The 13,432-nt window shown below is 37.7% G+C and overlaps 1 pseudogene; it reads right to left on the bottom strand.

The window, feature by feature from the left end:
• Positions 1–9,532: 9,532 nt before the first annotated feature.
• Positions 9,533–12,929, bottom strand: LOC121135096 (annotated as a pseudogene).
• Between the last annotated feature and the right edge of the window lie 503 nt (positions 12,930–13,432).

Here is a 13,432-nt window from a genome sequence, read left to right as displayed (position 1 = left end):
CAGGTCGTCCAACCTTGAGCTACTAGACCCTACTGATAGCCAAGTTTTTAATCAAGGTGTCAGAGAGGAAGTATGGCAGTGACCTCTAGTCTAGCCAAAGACACTTAACTGTTGCACTCTGGAGCTTTACTGTAGTTACTTAATTTGGGGATTTCTTGTTAATCAATAGTAAAGCAAATACACTTAAAAAGGAATTTAGCCAGACACTGGTGGTTCAAGCCTTTGATTTCAGCACTGTGGAGACAGATGCAGGTGGATCTCTGAGTTGGAGGACAGCAAGTGCTACAAAGAGAAACCCTGTCTCAAAAATTATATATATATAATATTTATTTAAAATTATGTGTATATATGTACATGCATATGGAAGTACCCGTGGAGATCAGGAGAAATTATCATCTTTAGGAGCTGTATATACACATGGTTGAGAGTCATCAGGTTTAGGAGGTAGAAATAGAACTCCAGTACTCTGGAAGAACAAGAAGTGCTCTTAAATTGAGGTATTGTGCTAGCCCAACAGATGCACTGTTAATAGTTATTCTGCAGATGATGATGATTGTTATTATTGTTTTTCTTTGCTGCAGCTTTGGGCAGTGAAACACGATCCACCAAACTCAAAAAACCCACATGGAGTTCATTGGGAAAGGGAACGAAGTGTGGTTGTTAACCAATCATGAGCAAAAATGGAAAGAGAGAGAACAGACAGGAGGTGCTTGCTCATAAATGGAAAAGGAAAGGGAGTGGTTTAGAACGATGCTCAGCAATTTGGGATCTTGAAACTGGAGTCATGGAGCTGCCTTTGGCCCTTATACAGCCACTTAAAGCATGTACAATGCAGCCATGCAAACTTTGACAGCCTTTGAGCTGTCAGCGAGGAGCAATCACCTGTCAAAGACAGATCCTGGGGTGAGGGAAGGTCACCTGGAGAAGATCAGATGAGATTTATCCCAGGACTAGGAGGGAACCTGAGGATTAGAGGCCCCTAGACCAGGAAAGACTCCCTAAGGAGAAGGCACAGGCCCTGGAGAGGACTGGTATGGAGTGACAGGTTGGTGCTCAGGAGAAACCACGTGGCTGAGAGAAGGAGAGGAATCAGGAGCAGGAACAAGGCCAGGTTGCCCAGGACCAGGGTAGAGGGAGAAACCAGGAGATCAGTACTACCTTTTCTGTGTGCTATTATTTCCTTTGCTACTTACAAAATATTTGCATTATAAAAAGTTATAAAGGACACTAACTGTGGGTGTGGTGGTGCAGGCCTTTACTCCCAGCACTCGGGAGGCAGAGGTATTTTTCAGACTTTGTGGCCAGCTTGGTCTGCAGAATAACTTCCAGGACAGCCTAGGATTCACAGAGAAACCTTGTCTTGAAAAGCATAAAAGGCCACTGTAACAAAAATGTTTTTAGTTATCACTCAAAATGATAAATAAACATCTTGTGTGTCCTTGTTGTCCTCCTACATGTCAAGCCTTAAGAATTTTCTTTTACATTTTTTTACAAATGAAAAATGTCTCCTTTTTGTCTGTCATGTACAATATCTTTGGGAAAGGCTTTTCTATTTTATGTCTGGTTAGGCTTATCCCTGTCAAGAAGTATTTCTGGTACAAATCTGTGATTAAACTTTAATCAGAAACATATGAGGCTTTCTCAGGATGTTGGGTATTAGATTAAACTTGTCTGGAATCTGTGTTTGGTGGCAAGGTCTCACTACGTATCTTTCTGTCTAGCCTCAAACTAAATTGGCTGTGTAGGCTGGGTTTGAACTCTAATGCTGTCCTCCTGTCTCAGCCTCCTGAGTTACAGTGTACATGTGTGAGCCACCGTACCTGTTTTCAGTGTTGTGATTTCTGTTATCCAATGAATCATTGCTAAAGTCAACATTGTCAGGCTTTTTATTCCTTGTTTTTCTTAGTTTAACAGTGTTAGGTCTTAGGTACAAGTCTTTGGTCCACTTTGAGTTCATTTTTTCTTAGGTGAACATTCAACTTCATTATTCAGTGTGTAAATACTCACTTTCCCTAGCACCATTTGTTAAAAAGACTGATCTTTTCATACTGTTTTGCACACTTACCTAAAAGCATATGCCAGATATGAGAGGGTTTGTTTGTGGCCATCTGTTCCACTGATCTATGTATGTCTGTCTATCTATGTCACTTCCATGTAGTTTTGGTTACTTATACCTTTATAATAAGTTTTAAAGTCAAGAAGTGTGAGTCTTACAGGTTTGTTAGGTTTTTGTTTGTTTTTAGTATTTTGTTTTTGGTATCTTTGAAATGGACTCACAAAGCCTAGGCTACCATGCAGAGTATTGATCTTGCTGCCTTAGCTTCCCTAGTGTTGAGATTTGCCTTAAATGGTTTCAATAATGTTTTATGACTTCCATTTTTAAAAATCTTTTAACTGCCTCAGTTAATTTATTCTTAATGTTATGTTAAATTGAATTAATTTTGCAATTTTCATTTGTACTGTTTACTGCTAGTATATGTAAATGTAATTGATTTTACATGCTAATTTTAAATTTCATTATATGTGTGTATGATGTATATGCTAGTACCAGTATTCTTATGTCAGTAACATCAAGTTATGATATGATTTTCCTACTTTATTACATCTCTACCAGATAAATGGAAATACTGTTTTGAATACATACATGAGGTAGTTAATGTTTCTTATATACTCTTAAGCATTTTAAGATTAACATTTTTAAATGGTGTTGACAAAACAGTACACATTGGGTACAGTATATGATCTACCCTTGGACATGTACACAGGAGGCAGACACATGAGGATCATTGAGTTCAAATATGTCCCTCAATCATTACTGAAATCCAAGTCAGACTAATAACAAACAACAAAATCTCAAGTAAATTTCTGAAAATATGAAAAAAAACAGGAACAACAACCCACCACCTTTTCTTAGACACACTTACTTTAATTTATTTCCTTCAAGGCTACCATTAAAAAGAAATGGAATGAGATTTCTTTCCTTGAACCTGAAGACAACTGTGATATCTAAAGTCTTTACCAAGTCATTGCATGTATAGGGGTTTTCTCTTGTATAAGTTTGCCCCTATATTCTGACTTCAAAATGGTATGAATATGCTTTTAAATACTTAAAGTGCCAGAGACATGGATGGGCAGTTAAGATATGTTCATTCCCAGACCAAGATATGATTATTGACAACTTCCTGTAATCCCTGGACCAGAAGACCCAAAGGTCTAACATTCTCAGGAACCTGCATGTACATTCAAATACCCACACAAACACACACTAACATCACATAATTAAAATTAAAATGACTCTTTAAACAAACATATTTTCACTCATGAAAGTTTTTCTCTGTTGAGGCACCTAACAGCTTACTTACAGAGTTTTTCATCATCATGAATTGATTCATGTAACAGAAAGCAAGCATGTAGGTTTGAAGTCAGAGAAATCAGTCCTTCTAAGTTGGTGGTATCACTTGGGGGAAGATGTAGGAAATGTTGCAGTGTTGGAGGAAATATGTCGCCAGGGGTAAGGTTTTGAGAATTTACATCCAAACAACACTCCCAGTTCCCACTCTCTACTTTATACAGCAGTTTAAGGATGTGAATTCTTAGCCTCTGCTTTAACTGCCATGTCTGACATTTGTTGCCATGCCACTCTCATAGTGATCTGTATCCTTCTGGAACCAACGATCAGATTAAACTCTTTTATAAGTTGACACAGATATTATATCACAACAACATAAAAGGAAATAGTACAAATTCATAAAGTTTTATATCTGAATTAATTATTTCATATAATTGAAGTATAAAATCTGAAGGGGTTACCTTATGTAAATTCATAGTGTAAATGTTACAGTTCTGAGGGGAGGAGAGATAACATGTCAAAAGTCAAGCTATACCTACAGCTGTGAAGGGAGGGTACTTACAGCAATTAAGAGAAAGGTACTATGTTGGAAAGTCAGGCTATACCTGAAGCTGTGGAGGCAAGGTATCCTAGATACCTACAGCTCTGAAGAGAAAGGTACCATGACTGTCAGAAGTCAGGCTATATCTACAGCATTAAAGGGATGGTACCCTGGTTAACTACGCTGGGAGAAAGGAATCCGGATTGTAGGGAAGTCAGGTTATACCAGACTGTGGAGGGAAGGTATCCTGGATTTCTGAAAAAAAAAATGTATCATGACTGTCAGAAATCAGGATGTACCCACAGTTATTAAGGTAAGGTATTCTGGGCTTTGATACACTCTCCAGTTTCCCAGAAGTGTCCATTACATCTCTGTTCTACTCCACTAGAGAGTTTCCCAAAAAAGTTGTCCATTTCTTCTCAGCTACAGACCAAACTGGCACTCCTCTGCTTCACTCAGCTAAGGGGGGAACCACTACACAAAGGTAGCAGTCTGTTCTGGCTCCAGCAAAAAGTTGTTACCTCTGCTTCACTGCCTAGGGGAGTTTCCCAGCAGAGGTGTTTATTTCTCTGCTCCACTCCACTATGGAGTTTCTGATCAAGAATGGTGAAAGAAAGTCTTCACCCCAGAGACTCATTCAAAAGGTTAATTTGGGAGAAATCCAGGGGAGTGGCCGCCTCTGTCAAGGTGGAAAAGGACTTCTGTCACTGAACAGGCACAGGGCTTTTACATAGGGCTTCTTATGGGCAGGGTTTTTCCTTGGAATTTTCAAGGTGGGAATTGGTGGGATTTCAGTCACTGAGTTTAAAAAGCTGAGAAATTGACTGTATTTCTTTATCAGGGAATGGTTGGTTTTGAGCTCAGGGATTCATTGGTTTTATGCTCAGTTTGTCAAGGGTAGAATGTGTTTCTTGGTTCTGGTTTCAAAGCCAAAGTGTGTGTCTCTCAGTGGTCCTTTTTAACTGCTTGGATCTGGTTTCAGAGCCAGGGTGTTTCTTTCATTGGCTCTGAATTCAGGGACAAAGTGTGTTTCTTTAGCTCTAGTTTCAGGGTCAGGGTGTGTTTCTTTGGCTGTGATTTCAGGGCCAAAGTGTGTGTCCTCCACTTGCCTTGATTTCAGAGTCAATGTGTTTCTTTGCCTGGCTCTTTTACCCTACACAGAGGGATTCATAAATTCATGAGTTCTTTTTTCCCATGAGTTTGCTGGTGCAAATGGTGTAAAAACAGTCATCATAATGCTTGAATAGATTGCTGACACTGTCAAATTCCTTTCTATAGAATAAACACTCTTGTTTAACCGAATGTAAGTGTGTTGGAAAAAGATCTTACCAAATTCTTTATAATAAGTAGTACTCAAAGACTAATGTAATATGCAAAGTCATTAACAGATTGATTTCACACAAAAAGTTTTACTCATGTATAAAGTGTGAAACTTTACCACACTGATTACATTTATATAGTTTCTCTGCAGGGTGATATTCTCTCAAGATTTTGGAGACTACTGACACATGAAAATGCTTTAACAGAGTGATTACATACAGTGTTTCTCTCTTTTATGTGTTCTTTTATGACATTGAAAAATGTTGTAATATGCAAAGGCTTTACCACACTGAGTACATTCTTAGGGTTTTTCTCCAGTATACATTAATTTATGTCTTTGAAGAGTAATGTGACATGCAAAGCCTTTACCACATTGATTGCATTCAAAGGGTTTCTCTCCAGTATGTGTTCTTTCATGTTTTGCAGAAGACTAGAACGTGCAAAGGCTTTACCACAATGATTACATCCATAGGGTTTCTCTCCATTATGTGTCCTTTCATGCATATGCAGATGACTGCATTGTGCAAAGGCTTTACCACACTGATGGCATTCATAGGGTTTCTCTCCAGTGTGTCTTCTTTCATGTTTGGGGTCTATGAGGTCCCCTTTGTTCAGGTCAGCTATTTCTGTGGGTTTCACCCGCCCAGTCTTGACCCCTTTTCTGATCATTCCTCCCTCTCTGCAACTAGTTTCCAGGAGTTCAGTTCAGTGTTTAGTTGTGGGTGTCTGCTTCTCCTTCCTTCAGCCACTGGATGAAGGCTCTAGGATGGCATACTAGGAAGTTATCAATCACATTATCAGGAGAAGGCATTTAAGGTAGCCTTTCCACTATTACTTAGATTGCCAGTTGATGTCATCTTTGTAGGTATCTGGGCATCTCACTAATGCCAGATCTCTTTTCAAACCTATAATGGCTACTTCTATTATGGTATCTCTCATCCTGCTCTCCTCTATTCTTCCCCAACTCAACCTTCCTGCTCCCCCATGCCCTCCTTTCCCCTCCTCTTCACCCCCTCTCTTCCTCTAAGGTTCCTCTCCTCCCCACCCTCATGCTCCCAATCCCCTCAGGAGATTCTGGTTCCCCATCTCTGGGGAACCAAGCATAACTCTCTTTGGGTCCCCCCTGTTTTCCAGACTCTCTGGCTGTGGGATTGTAGGCTGGCACTCCCCTGTTTCATGCCTAAAATCCATATATGAGTGAATACATACCATGTTTGTCTTATTGTGACTCACTCAGGATGGTTTCTTCTAGTGCTATTCATTTGCCTGCAAATTTCAAGATTCCATTGTTTTTTTTCCATGAGTAGTACTCCATTGTGTAAATGTACCACATTTTTTCTATCCACTCTTCAGTTGAGGGGCATCTAGGTTGCTTCCAGGTTCTGGCTATTACAAATAATGCTTCTATGAACATAGTGGAACAGATGTACTTGTTGTATGAATGTGCATCTTTTAGGTATATGCATAAGAGTGGAAGAACTAGGTCTTGTGGTAGACTGATTCACATTTTTCTGAGGAATCTCCATACTGATTTCCAAATTGGCTGAATGAGTTGGCACTCCCACCAGCAGTGGAGGAGTGTTTCCCTCTCTCCACATCCTCTCCAGCATAAATTGTCATTGGTGGTTTTGATTTTAGCCATTCTGACAGGAGTGAGATGGTATCTCAGAGTTGTTTTGATTTGCATTTCAATGATGGCTAAGGATGTTGAACACTTTCTTAAGTGTCTCTCAGCCATTTTAGACTCCTCTATTGAGAATTCTCTATTTAGTTATGGAGACAACTTTTTGGATCCTTTGGTGTTTTGGAGACTTGCTTCTTGAGTTCTTTGTAAATTTTGGAGATTATCCCTTTGTCAGATGTGGAGTTAGCAAATATCTTTTTCCATTCTGTGGGCTGCCTTTTTGTCTTGTTGACTGTATCCTTTGCCTTACAGAAGCTTCTCAGGGGGTCCCATTTGCTAATTGTCAATATCAGTGTCGTGCTACTGGTGTTATATTCAGGAAGCATTCTCTTGTATCAATTCGCTCAAGGGTACCTCCCACTTTGTCTTCTAAGAGATTCAGTGTGGTTGGATTCATGATAAGGTATTTGATCCATTTGGACTTAACTTTTGTGTGTGTGATTCATGGATGGATAATAAAAATTTTATACATGAACACAATGGAATATTATTAAGCTGTTAAGAAAAATAATGTTTTTAATTTCACAGATAAAAGGATCAAGCTGCAAACAATCATTCTGAGTGATGTAACAGAGACTCAGAAAAAAAATGTCAGACATTTCCTCTTATTTATGGTTGTTAAATTTGAGTCTTCAGATATGAATAGCTCATTTGGGAAGCTCTTATATATCTGAGTTTATAATTCTAATAAAACAGTTAAATCTGTTACCAACCAGCCTACTTTGTCTCCAAGCCTATTCTCCCTGCTGATCCTAGAATGTAAATGACCTAGAAGCTAGAAAATTTGCTTTCATTCTCCTTTCAATGAATACAAGAAATACTTTGCTGCTTGATTTTTTTCTCACTTTGCACTTAAACCACTTACAGTAAAACTTTCTGTTAAATTACCTTGTCCTGTTTGTAATTGACTCTTCTTTGTAGAGTTTGATCAGAGTTATACAGTAAGTTCCAAAACAGCTTTCGTTATTGTTGATTTATTGTATGTATGCTATGCCAAATATAGCAAGAATATTAAACTTAAAACCATATTAAATATCTTTGAATCATTATGTACTATGCAAAACTTATGATTTGAAACATGTAATAAAGTATTATCTCTCTTCATTTAAATTTTCCCACACTTATGGTATAGTAAACATAATTATATGAATTTTGGATGACTATATTTGTAAAAGTGTATATCATAAAATAATTTATTCCTGATAGTCATTATATCCACTATCGCACACAAATAATTGCAGAAAGAACTTTTAAGATCTACTCTCTTAGAGGTTTTCAAGCATAGAGTACACTAGTACTAACTACAGTGAGCATGATATACAATAGGTCTCAAGCTTACTTTTCCATTGGACTGAAATTTTGCAACATTTTACTAAAATATCTCCATTTCCTGATAGGCCCCCAATCCTGAGGGCACTTTTCCTTTTGACCATTCGTTTAACCACAGCAGTGTGGCTACCTAATACAAAATTCACAAGAAATGAGGATTAAAGAGATGAATTAGCAGTTAAAATCACTTGGGGCTATTCCAGGGGACACAAGTTTAGTTTCCAGCATCCAACTGTTTATGTTCACAACAGTTTGTTGCAACAGGTCCAATCTGACCCTTCTTGCATTTTCTCTAGTGTTTAGCTCTTTATTATATACCATGCATAATTATCTACAAACTAATATGATATCACACAATTATATAATCAATCAATTTGTTATAATGAAGTTTAACTAATTTCTTGATAAAATTTCAAATCTTGGTGTTATTCCTAGAATTGTTTTAGCTATTTAAACTCTTAGTCATATATATTTCAACACCCTTAAATGAAAATTACATATCTATAAAGCTCATATTGTAGATATAGTAAGCAAGTCCTATTTCAATACAAAATCCAGATTATAAATTACTGACTTTTTCATGGTTTTAAAAGACATTTCATCTTACCGCAAGCATATGCACAGAAATGACTCCAGGCTGTTTACATAATTACTTTCTTGCTATTTAATTGATGCAATATTCAAAAGAAATGTTAAAAACTAATGTGTTTTCATCTTTTTTCCTATTCTTTTTTGTATTTAATGATAAACTCCCCAATTCCTCATATAGAATACATGTGTATTGATTTTTAAGAAAAGTTAACTTCATTTTGTAAGCATCCACATAAACAAAGTCTATGAACTTTCACAATAGTCCATTAAGTGCAATTTCTGATTCACACTGTATAGCAAGCCTTCCCACAAGAAACTGAGAAAACTTAACCAGAGTAAAGATTTATTTCACAAATGACAAAGTAAAAAGCTATTGATGAATGGTTATTATGTGGTTTTCATGACAATTAGTTTGAAACAATGTAATTATGATTGTTTCATCACTTAATAAAGTAATAACTTCTGAATGTTAATCTCAATGGAAGTATTGTAACATTTTCTAATCAGAGCACACATCCATATTGGTTGATACTACTTAAGACTAAGTATTGCTTGGCATGATTATAAAGAACATGAGTAACATGTTTTGCAAGAACACATGAAAAAGAAAGATGATATTTGTATAGTTAATGAGGTACAGAAAAAGTCTGTAATTTGTAACAATTTTGAATGTCTATAAGCTTTCACTTTGAACTAAAAATGTTCCTGGATAGGTTACCTAATGCCCCTTTATATCCTTATTCTTTAGGGTATAGATGAAGAGGTTCAGAGTAGGAGTCGCCACTCCATAGAAGAGAGCCATAAAATTTTGTAATAGAGGAGGGAGGCTGAAGACACATGCTAATGCCTGGGCAATGGAATAAAAGAACTGCTATGAGATGACAGGAACATGTCACAAAAGCCTTTGTCCTTCCCTCTGAAGATTTGATCTTAAGTACAGCATATCTAATACTAGCATAGGAGACAAGAATTAAACACAGAGAAACAGCTGACATAAAACCGCATACGACAGAGAGAGCAAGCTCATTACTCTCTTTTTCACCACAGGCAATTTTTTTATCAGAACTGGAATCTCACACACTATGTGATCCAGTTTATTGTGGCCACACAGTGGCAATTGCAGTGTCGCAGTAGCCTCTGAGACAGCATATGAAATTCCTGTCAGCCACACAGTGGACACTAATAGGAGGCAGGTACGCTGATTCATGATAAGGCCTGCAGATAGCAACATAGCTGTCAAAAGACATAAGAGCCAGGAGCACACACTCTGTGCCCCCCCCATTATGTGGAAAAATAAAGCTGAACTACACACCTCATGTAGCTGATGGTCTTTGTGGAAAATCCTAGGTTAGTTAACATCTGAGGCGCAATGCTTGTGGTGTAGCACATGTCCAGAAAGGAGAGGTTGATGAGGAAGAAATACATGAGACTGTGGAGACAGGGGTCTAATATGGACACAAGAATGATGGCAACATTTCCCATCATGGCCAGTGAATATGTTACCAGAAGAATAATTAAAAGAGGAAGTTCCAGTCAAAGACAGTCTGCAAAGCCAGGTAGAATGAACTCTTCTGGATGACTTTTATTGGTTACTATCTGATTCACCTATAGTAAAGAAGTATCAAGTAAGTTAGTATTACAGGAATAGCAAAGGCTCACGATTCATTGGTTGTGACTATAGAAGACAGGGTTAGCATTCTGTGACTGAAATAACATGGAGTGTGCTTAGTACATAACTCAGTCAGTATAGAGACCACAGAGGCCAAAAGAGGGCAAAGCATTCCTGGAACTGGAATTAATGATGATTGGGAACCTCCTTGTGAATGCTAGAAATAGAACCCAGCTCTTCTAGAAGAGCAGTCAACATTCTCCACTCTATCAATCCAGTATCTCCAAGAATCTTAATGAGTCCCTTGTCATAAGCATTGTAACAAGCTTTTCCCACTCTTAAAATCCTTTGGTACCTGTTCCCAAATACTATGGCAAAGAGGACCTTATTTCTATATCGTAAGATACTTTTAAGTGTTTGTTCTGTTAGCTTCCTAAAAACTAAGGATAACCTAGATATCAAGAATGTATCAATGACAAAGCAGCAGATTGTAAGTCAGCATTTCTGGGCTCCACAGAAAGCACCTGACACTAAGGAGATGATACTAGATGGGCACTGCACAGCTTCTGATCTGGCTGTGTTAAGATAGCACCTCTAATTCTGATGATCTTCATGGGAATCTCTCTGCTGCAGAAGAAATATGAAATTGGAGCATTGTACCAATTATTATTTCCAACAATGTAACCTACACACATTATCAAATGCTGTTTACTTAACATTGCTGTCATAGTTTTCAGATATGTGTGAATCATTAGCTTTTAAAAGCTCAAGTTTAGATTTAGTCTCTACAAATTGTCCCATGATTAAATTTATTTAATTCTCATATTAACATGTATTCTACCTTCCCCTTCTCCTTTCTCCTGAGATGAATGTGATTTACCTTCCAGTTTGTTTATCTTTATTCTTCTGTCTTCAGATATTTTGGATTATTTCAGTTACTCTTACGATATATCACAGTACAGCTCTTGAAATTCAATGACTTTTTTCTTTATTCTTCTCTCATAAAATGCATCCTGACCACAGCCTTCCCTCCCTCCTCTCCTCACATTCCATCCCACATTCCATCCCACACCCCGAGACCCACTGCTCCTGTTTCCCTTCAGAAAAGAGAAGGCCTTCCAGTGATATCAACCAAACATTACATAATAAGATGCAATAGGACTACACATAAACCCCTTTATCAATGCTGGGTGAGTCAGCCCTGTAGGAAGAAAAGGATCTCACTAGCAGGCAAGAGCATCAGAGACACCCCCATTCCCACTGTCAGGAGTTCAACAAAAAATGGATGGAACTAAAAGAAATCATACTGAGAGTCAACCCAGACCCACAAAGACAAATATTGTATAGACTTACTTATAAGCAGATATGAACTCTTATGTAAAGAATAACCCTAGTACAATCCACAGATCCAACAAATAGATTGATACAGAGGAGAGGTCTGGTGTAGGGAACAAGGTACTCTCTGGGAAGAGTAAATAGATTTTGTGGGTGGACTGCGGGCAAGCAGGGATGGGAACAGAAGAGAGACTTTTATTTTCTTATCCAATGATTTATCACTATTTCAACTCAGAGGGATAGATTCATCTAGGAGCATTTAAAATCACTGATCAGTTATAGGATGATTTGCTGATGGGATGCTGTCCATAATTCTACTTGCATTTTCATACCAGCATAACATATTGATATTCAATTAGATAACAGACATCATTTCTTTTATATGTACAGTACATTTTGGCTTTGGAGGCTACAAAACACCATGTTTATTTAGAAAACACCCTTCATTAGAGAATAATTTTTAAGTCAGAGGAACAAAATTATTCATATTTTGAACTTTTTATAATATCAAATGACTGACAAAAACATTAATACTTCACTCAGGTAATCAACATTCATAGTGTTTATGGAAACTTAAGGTCTTCTAAGTTTGGTTTCAGTGGTAGACTGAGAAAGAAATGTATTACAAATTAAAGTCTAGTTGTTCCTAGAGCCTCAGAAAGAAATACAACCAAAGTTTATGAATGGCCTTTTGATATGAAGCAGTCTTTCTTGTATAGTAATTAGACACCGCAACCTACACTTTCCACCTTTCCTGGGGATACATGCCTGACAGTACAGGTGTCTCTTTATTTAGTAAAAAGTAATTATAAAGGAAGGCACTTGAATTTTTCCTTTTCAGAAGACAGAGAGACTCTAATGAAGGTGAAAGTTTAAGATTTGCTTCAGAGCTCTCAGTTTTTCAGTTCATACAAAGGTGTCAAAGTGGATAGAAAGCTCAAGTTAGGAAGACAATAATAGAAAACACCAAGAAGGCTTTTGAGTTATTATCTTTCTTTGCTATTTCTGAGACTCCTGGGAATATTTTCACAGAGAACTCATTTACCATTTCCCTAAGTGACTAGACCTAGACAGTTCCTTGGGAATGAACTCCCTGAGGATATGCTTCTCACACACAATTAGTTACCTGCTTTTCTGAAGATAGGTGTCGATCTGATGCAGTGGGATCCATTTCTCTACACACTGAACACCAGCTAAAATGTACACAATAAAATATGAGCTTGTGTGAACCAATAGTTTTTCAGAGGACTTTAAATGAGAATTTTTTTCAACTTATAAATGTTTAAATTTAAATTAGAAACATGCATGCTTCAAATGTCAATCCCAGCTCCCTCCCTTATCCCTCCACAAACCCCATACCCACCCCCAGCCCAATTGCCACATCATTCCCCAGGGAGGGTGAGGCCCTCCTTGGGGGGAATCTCCAGAATCTGTCATTTCATCCAGGGCAGGACCTGTCCAGGCTGAGAGAGCATCTCTCCATCTGGAGTGGGCTCCCAAAGTTCATTCTTATGCCATGGCGAACACTAATCTACTACCCAAGGCTCCAGAGATTTCTGAGGCCTCCTAAATGAGAAATTTTTTGCTATGTCACCTCATTTAGGGATATCATATAACAATACAGGATTAAAAAATTCCTTGAGATTAGTAAAGATAATATGCAATGAAAAAAGA

The sequence above is a fragment of the Mesocricetus auratus genome, unplaced genomic scaffold, assembly GCF_017639785.1.
Source record: "Mesocricetus auratus isolate SY011 unplaced genomic scaffold, BCM_Maur_2.0 Super-Scaffold_100031, whole genome shotgun sequence".
Classification (NCBI taxonomy): domain Eukaryota; kingdom Metazoa; phylum Chordata; class Mammalia; order Rodentia; family Cricetidae; genus Mesocricetus; species Mesocricetus auratus.
The sequence above is the reverse complement of the archived record's forward strand: the minus strand, read 5'-3'. Positions and strand labels throughout refer to the sequence as shown.